The following is a 9,425-nucleotide window of genomic DNA, read 5'->3' on the forward strand; positions in this document are numbered from 1 at the left end:
TGACAAAATCGCTCTTTTGACTGGAGTCGAAGTCGGGAGTCGGATTCGGGTTGTTTTTAACCAACTCCGCAGCCCTGTCAGTCTGGTAAGTGCAAACAAATCAGTACTCACCTGGACAAAATGCCACATGCCAAAAATATCAGTCTGTCATCTGCAAGTTTACATTCTATGCCATTGTTTAAGCAATGATTTAACCTGCCTTGTATTTCGGAGAGTTTACTTAGATCAGTGTTTCTCGATCTTTTTCACCCCAGGGCGCACTTGTAAACCTTTCCAAACGTGGTGGCGCACCTGACGCGCGAGTCGACTGCTAACTTTGTTTTTTGCTGGCAATTTTTATTACATCAGGCTCCCAATTCTATTATCTATTAAACAGCTTGCGGAGCCGGTTAAAAATAACCCGACTCCAACTCCCGAGTCCGACTCGTCTGCAATCCTACAGCATTTAATTTTCCCATTTACGTATCTAAATTAAGGTGGATTTTCAACAATCCCCTCATAGGGGTGTCATATATCTCATCCAACCACAATACATTGCTGGAAAATATCCACCATATGCTATTTCGCCTTTTTAATTTGCATTTGGCGGGATTAGTAGTTTTAAAATTGGTACTGCGCACGTCAGACTCGGGACTCCATCAGTCCGATTTCAGCAAAATAAATCGATTACGGTACGCCGAGTCTCAAATATGACTCCCCACTCCACAGACCTGCTATAAAATACGATGTGCTCAATAAGACATGCCTAAAGAGAATTAAAAGAAATATTCTTGGCATCGGCCTTTTGGTGTCGTCGGTTGGGTGACATAGTGTTTTGGCACAGGATTGTTTGCCTCTGTTTGGAGTTAGGCGCGAGTAATGGGTAGAATTAAAATTTGGGTTATGGTAAAAATTATTAGGGGAGTTTGTGTTGAAGTTATGGGTGGAGTTTGGGGTTAAGTAAAAGGTAGCAAAGGCCTTATTCTTGCCATGTAGGCCTTATTCGGGCGAATTTAGGTCTTATTTTGATTTAAACGCTATTACGAGTATTAGGTATTAGTCCTATTTCGGTCTTACTCCGAACTGTTTTTTATGCCGAAATTGCTGTTGTTTTAATTGTGGTCTTAAGGCGGAAGCCCCACTAGATTGCAATAGTTCCTCTTTCTTTGTTAGCGAAGAGCCAACATCAACCATTGGGATTTCAATAAGGGCTACGAATCCAGTCATATTGCTCAGTGTTTATTCTCAGAAAATAGTGACTAGAGTTTATTCTAAAAGTATTCGCAAATTCTACAAATAGGCCTAATACAGAATTTTTGTAACATTTTTTCCCCATTTTCTCGCGGCGCACCGGTTGAGAAACGGTGACTTAGATGTTGTCAATGTAATCAACCCCAATTGTTTACGCCAGGGGTCCGCAAATAATTTTTGGCGCAACCCAAACTTACTTGTGACCTAAATTTCAATCTAACTATTTGTAGACCCCTGGTTTATGGAACTACTGAATGTATAGTACTTTTTGCCATATCTAAAGCACAGGTATTTTTCTATTTCAATAACTTGCATTCATTCTTTTCTATAATTTGTCAAGATCTTATCATGGGATTAAAAATACCGTGAAACAAACACCGCATCCACTGATTAAATGGACTTTAACCAACATTTATTGTTTTTTATAATGCCTCACAATATTTGCTTTTGATTGCAGTTTAGTCAGAGCTAATTTGCAGATGTTTCAGTTTGAATGTTGTCCGGCTAAATATTCCTTAATTTGATTTTTCTCTTGATTAATACCCCTGTACCTAAAATATCAGTGTGTTAAGTAACAATGTCTGAATACAATTATGTCCACTCGAGCATTTTTCCAGTGTTTAAATCAGAGTCAGACTAGGACTCTGGATTTGAGGACTCTGTTTGTTTTGCTGGAGTCGGACTCAAGAGGAGTAAAACCACGTAAAACGACCAGAGCCCCGAATCCGACATGCGCATGCGCAGAACCAAATATTGAAACTGATATGGCCCTAACTGGAAATTGTAAAGGTGGAATATTTTCCAACCATGTAGAGTTAGGGCCGGACTTGGGGCTCAACGAAATCGCACAATTGACCAGGTTGGATTTGGGGTATTTTTGACCGACTTCGCAGCCCTGGTTTAAATAGTTTATTATATCAATGCACAATATTCTGGTTGGGTTCAGGTAGGTTAAATATTATGGGAGGTTAAAAAAATTAAAGATAAGATAGGTTAAAAAATATAGTAAGATATGGTACTCCAGTTTTTCATTTTTGTGAATATTAACACATAAAAGTGTGAATCAACCAATACATGCGAACAGAGACCATTTTATGTATTAGGATAGTTACCTAAAGTTATCTCATTTAATTTATTTTCCCAGTTTTCCTTCTTTGTGGTCTAGTGCAGTGCTCTTCAACCTTTTTTGATTTGGTGACCCCTAAAGTTGTTATGACGAACTCATGCACCCTGTTTACTTAAAAGTTAAACTGAGGTAAAAAAATAGTATGGAAAATCATTATGCATATCAATATAAATTGACATTATGTCAATTAAACTGAGCAAATCTGCCGAAGTTCTATACACTCTTGGTCTTGGTGAGAGCTTGCCTGTAGGCTGCTTGCGAGTCCTATTGAATGTCATAAAACAGCATTCCAACAAACTTGAAAAAATAGCAAAGAAGCTATTTAATGACTGTTTTATCAAAAAAATTGTGGTATTAATGGTTCATTAAAATTTTGTGATGCACCAGTGTATACCTTTTCATACTGGTGCACCCCATGCATATTTTGGTGTACCGGTCTAGTCTCTAGTGTACCAAATTTCTAAATGTTACGTAAATACCACCTTCTCTCTAAAACCCCAGTTTAAGAAGGTTTAACAATGTTTTTTAATTACACATGATTATTTCTCTAATTTGTTTTTCAGAAATAGCAATAGTATATTATAATGTTTATATGAAATACTGAAAGTCAAAAATAAACAGGATAATTTAAAAACCAAATGAGATGAGTCGATGACTATGGAGGATAAATCGTTTAAAAAAGATTGATCAGTAAAAACAGGTATTATGAAATAACAATGGTATAAATTTTATTATTTCCTTAAAACATAGTTTCAGGATAAAAATTAGAGTGTCTAAAAATAACTAATTGTATTTTCGAACTGCATTATCTTAAGCTTTAACCCTAATAGAGACATAATCGATTTTTTCACAATGTGATAGCACTTTTGTTTCTATTTCAGTGTTAATCTATGAATATTGTCATGTTTGCCACTTCATATACATATTAACAACTTTATATATACTGAACAACTTTACAGATTCCATTGTCAACGCCACAAAGACAACTCCTTTCAATGTTTAAAAATTAGTAAAGATTATTTTAAAGATTCATCATTTCCTACCTACTTCTGTATAAATCTAACTACAACCTCCATCGTTTTTCTGCCCAAACGCATTGACTTATTTGTTGTGTAGAGTGGCTGTAAGAACAGTCTTTGGGAAGTGTCGGTCATTTTATATTTAAAATATTTGTTTCCGAAACACTGATATGTAAGCGTAAAGGTCACAAGTTGTTGTGATTTTATGGAAGGAAACCACAGCTCATAAAAGGTTCAAAACCAGTGACATAACCCATGTTTTTTCTAAAACATTGGATCTGTTCTAAATGACAAACAGTTCCGTGCGCAATTGTCATATTCAGTGGCTCTTATAATTCTTCTTTGTTTTTATTTTGAGCTTGGGTATTTCTGCTGGTCACGGCCTACTCCGTCATTGAATATGTTTTTTATGAAAACGTATTTTTACTGCTTTGTCACACTGGTGACGTTGTTTCCACTTTGTATGTATAACGTTATAAAATTAGCAGGTATCTATCATTGGTATAACAGAATTTTGGACGTTTGTTATTTTGACTAAATTGTATCTCACTTATAAAAATAAGTGCATATTTTGCATCTACAATTAGAAATAAAACTATGCCTAGTTATTATTTGCAAATTTGAATATTGGATTTATTTTGTGTTGCTTTGGAAAATACTTTTCGTCTATTTGTGAAAATTTCTCGCGTTTGTCTTTTTCCTGTCGTTCTATTTAGAATAGTACCACAAACGTAATCAGTGTTAACAATGGTTTGAGTATGTTCCTCTCTAAAAAACAAAACAATACAACCATATTTGGTAACTTTATCAATTGTAAGATTGGTATTTTTTATTTATAACATTAAGAGTTTCAAAAGAGTTATTTTTTGCGACATAGTGATAATAAACAAATCAGTTATTATTAAAAGGCGGTGATGTTGTGTTTACAGTGTTGTCAAGGCAAGCAAGTCATTTATAAAGTCTCCCAAGTCCAATTTAAGTTAAGAAAACTGCTTAAAACAAGATAATAATGCTCCTTTGCTAAAAATGTATTCAACTAAAACATTAAGTTTAAGACAAATCATTTTTTCAAAATACTTAATGTGAAATCATTTTAGGCAAAAGTTTAAGTGCAATTTTGAGGCAACCCAAAGTTTTAAGGTTTAACAAATAGTAAAGAGTATGTTGTCGTACAATGGACGACACTTGAGTTGTTCGAGCCAAGTTTAAAAAGTGTTTCATAACTTCGTTGACTAACATACTCAATTAAAAAAAAATCGTAAATAATTATTAATGAATCAGGTCGTTTTCACAAAACGTTGTTTTAAATGCAGCAATTCACATATTTGTTCACATATTATTGAACGTATAGTAGATGGTAGGTCATTTCCAACTGATCACTTAACATATACGACACGTCCTAAACATTCTGCTGTGTTTACGCAAACGTTTTCGATTGATACTGCCAATACGAAAAATAAGTATTTTCTAGTGAAATTTGTTTTCTATCGGTATCAGGTTGCGAAAGACTTTCTAACTTGCGTAATGTTAAGCGAAACAACAATTAATAATGGAAGACGGTACTAGTAATTAATACATATTTGTTTTCAAATCATGCTGATTTGCCATGGTGGTTCAATAACCTGAGCGAAGACGTTTAATTTACCTTTCTTATTTATTAAAAACGACTTTGTTATATTGATAGGTTCTAGCGCCACCTAGCGGGTATGACAATTCTGCTGTAAATTAAATTTAGTTAAAATATTTTTGCAATATTTTTGTGACTAAAGATTATAACACGTAAATATATTCAGCACAGGCTTACAGCGCACTCCACTGTCGCTTAATGCCAGGATTAGTATTCAACTAAGAGTTATAACGTTTAGTGTTAAATATGCCAAAAACTTCCTTTAACACAAAAGAAAATATTAAAAAGCAAGTTTTAACGAAAGCTTCTTCTCTAGGTTATGTGTTGATAAGTGTTTAAGTAATATTTGATGTGTTTTGTTACATTTTTAACAGTTTTAACAGAAAAAAGTTTACAATTTGACATTAAATATTTACTGCGACCTACGCACATCAATATAAAAAATTAATCTAAAATGTTCGTCTGTATGTGAAGTAAATAATTCGAACTCAAAATCCATATCTCAATCGCCAACGTAATAAGTCGATCTCAAATCTTTACTTCGAACATCAAAGTTTTGCGTCGATCTAAACTGTTCGTACAGTTTGTGAAGTAAATAATTCGAACTCGAAATCCATATCTCAATCGCGAACGTAATAAGTCGATCTCGAAATCTTTACTTCGAGCATGAAAGCTATGCGTCGACCTAAAATGTTCGTACAGTTTGTGAAGTAAATAATTCGAACTCGAAATCCATATCTCAATCGCGAACGTAATAAGTCGATCTCAAATCTTTACTTCGAACATAAAAGTTATGCGTCGATCTAAACTGTTCGTACAGTTTGTGAAGTAAATAATTCGAACTCGAAATCCATATCTCAATCGCGAACGTAATAAGTCGATCTCGAAATCTTTACTTCGAACATGAAAGTTATGCGTCGATCTAAACTGTTCGTACAGTTTGTGAAGTAAATAATTCGAACTCGAAATCCATATCTCGATCGCGAACGTAATAAGTCGATCTCAAATCTTTACTTCGAACATAAACGTTATGCGTCGATCTAAACTGTTCGTACAGTTTGTGAAGTAAATAATTCGAACTCGAATTCCATATCTCAATCGCGAACGTAATAAGTCCAACTCGAAATCTTTAGTTCGAACATGAAAGTTATGCGTCGATCTAAATTGTTCGTACAGTTTATGAAGTAAATAATTCGAACTCGAAATTCATATCTCGATCGCGAACGTAATAAGTCGATCTCAAATGTTTACTTCGAACATAAAAGTTATGCGTCAATCTAAAATGTTCGTACAGTTTATGAAGTAAATAATTCTAACTCGAAATCCATCTCGATCGCGAACGTAATAAGTCGATCTCGAAATCTTTACTTCGAACATGAAAGCTATGCGTCGAGCAACGAACAGTAAGCATACTGCAATTGTTTGTGTATGATTACATTTTTCTGTCATATCGTTAAATAAACCAGTTTCCCATCGCTCACAAAATTCGGACCCAAGGGGTGGCAAGAACGCTTACATTTTGTAAGTGTTAGACCGGTTTAGGAAAAGCCGCAGTGCGTCCTATAATATGTAACTTTGTAAAATGGATGTTTTGCAAACTTATAAGATATATTTGCGCTTTGTTTGTCGTTTTTTTGATATGAAGATTAAATAAAAAGTATGACCCTATATAAATTATTATTAATAAAGAATAAAAAAATATATCACGCTGCTGAAAAGTATTGTTTTAAAGGTTTTCATGTGACTTTAGGCTAACGCGTCCCTTTCTAAGATGCAATTTTACCCAAATTTATCTTGTTAATACATTTTTGAGCGGAATGATAACGTCTTTGCAATTTAGCGATTAGTAGCCTATGCAGCATCGCTCTTTAAACTTTACTAAGATTAATACGGTTTCCGCGAACATTCCAAGCTTATAAAAAGCAGTCTTCTAAATTGAAAGTTTTTTCAAATACGCAAATTTTTCGCGCTTCGCGCACCATTTTTCCCAGTATCAATAATACTCCGTTTCATTTGCGCACAAGTCGGACTAATGCAGCATACTTCTGGAACTTTTAAGTCTTTGACGGTGCTTTGTGACGTCATTTTTTAACATTTCTTGCCCCGATCAAACAAAATCGTTGATCCGCTCCTGTGACCTTATGTTTGTGGTCCACAATGAATATGCATGAAATATTGTTGCCCGCGATGCTGTCAACTTTAGATCACCCTGTTCGAACTGAAATCTGTGTCTCAAGGTAATCATATGTTTCGTTTCGGTTGGGAAATAAATTAAAATTAAACTAAAAATTTGTATTTTGATTTAAATTGTAATTATTGATATTACAAATCAACATGTCGAATGTAATGTGAATGAGGTAAGACTAAAGTGTATATTTTGGCCTCAAAATTCTCGTCTCGCAAGGATCTCGACTGCTAACTTTATAGCTTGTTAGTTGTACCACCTTTCTGATTATTTCTGTTTATTAATTATAATGCTTAGACTTAACATTGTGATTGAAGCATTTTGTATACCTTTACTTTGAAGCATACCCGCAAGGTGGCGCTAGTATTCTTCAAAATTGCAAAGTCGTTATTAACAAATTTCTAGGGCAAGTTACATGTCTTTACTCTGGTCACTGGACCACCACATCTCATTTTACCAATCCTAAGGTTAGTTATTATTTTTAAACGTGGCATAACCGTGGTTTGATACAAAATATGTATCAACAACTAACACCGTCTTCCAATATTAATTGTTTTTTGTTTAACTTTTAACATTACGCAAGACAAAGCGATCTTGTGGATCCTAAAGAAGCTAATAGCTGATGAATTAAGGTAAAAAGTAGAAAGTTTGGTGAGGACAGTATCAATCGAAAACAAAAGGCAAATACAGGAGCAGATATACAATTAGTAGTCAGAATGTCCAGTGATGAAGACACTCATCGGTCAAAATGTTTTCATATTTTCAATAAACACACACATACGACATACGTGTACATTACAACCACTGCGATCCCTTCTGAAGCCGTCTTTTGACCAGAGATAACCTAATAGCAAACCAGGAACCTTCAAGTGACTAACCAAATCAGTCTGTTAATTATGCAGGCAAGGCAAGATTAGAAAAATGTAGCCTGCGGCGAGTTTCGAACTTTTGACCTCGTCCCCACAACTTCGCTCTATAAGTTGAGCTACGGATGCTCAGAGGAAAGCAAATAGATAAGCAGCCAACAACTTGTTTCGTATTTAACACTATAGTGTTGGAAGGATGGCGAATAAACCCGATTCTATTTAACAAAATACGTTTAGCCATTTTTAAAATTGTTTTTTTTTAACTTGGCTAGAACAACTCAACGTCGTCCAGACAACTGGAACGCAACATTCCATATAACAATTTCTTTCCTAAACAGCCCCTCCCCCTTTATTTGACACAATATACGTAAAACGCATCCGTGCTGTAGTACCGTAATTCAATGACTTTATGGGTGCATTAACGTTTTGCTTTAAATGACTTGGCTTAGCTTAGTCATTAGTGTTTTATCAACTTTTTTATTGATAACATTGCGTTATTTACATGATTTTTATAATGTAAAACATTTTGTTAACTTTTTACAATATTGCAAAAACACTATCACCACCTTTCAATAAAATCTTTTTTTGTTTATTACATATTATAGTGCAAAAACAAACTCATTAGAAACTAATCAATTGTAAACTTGAAAATTCACAAGTTAAACAAGAAAAAATGTTTCGTAAAGACAGTATAAATAGATTAAGTTAGCAAATGCAGTTGTATTGTTTCGTTATTTTTGGAAATAAGCATATTCAAAACACGGTTTAAGAAAAAGGTCACAAGAAATAGATAACCATCTAAAAGGCCTAAAAGAGGTTGAAAACAAGACAAACATAACAAATATTTAGCAATATAAACTAAACCCAATATTCAAATTTGTAAATAATTTTCACTGGGCATAGTTTTGTTTTAATTCTTAAAAGAAAAAGATGAATTTCTTAAAAAATGTAAACCAATGTAAAGTCACGGCGGCCAAAATTCTAAAAATACAATATACACGAACAACAGGCTACACATTTGTAACAAATACTACACTGCAAAACAAAAAAGCATCCCTAGTCGGCAAATATTTAGGGCTTTCCTCAAATATACCATATATTTTTACATAAAATGCAAAAAATAGTCTATATGTAGGAACACTAAACACAGATCTGTTCACAATCTTCAGTAGAATATATGGCTTTGCATTATGTTTTAAATAGGAGTGAATGGAATGCAGAATTCTGACACAGGGGTTAACAGAATTGGAAAAGTTTAAGAAATGCTACAGCCCATATAAAGAAACATATTGTACTATTCAGAAAACAACAGATTTATAAAAATTAGCCCTGAAATGTGAGTGACAAAGGACATTTTCCGTTGGATATAATA

This window comes from Ascidiella aspersa, chromosome 4, assembly GCF_963924565.1.
Source record: "Ascidiella aspersa chromosome 4, kaAscAspe10.2, whole genome shotgun sequence".
Lineage (NCBI taxonomy): Eukaryota > Metazoa > Chordata > Ascidiacea > Phlebobranchia > Ascidiidae > Ascidiella > Ascidiella aspersa.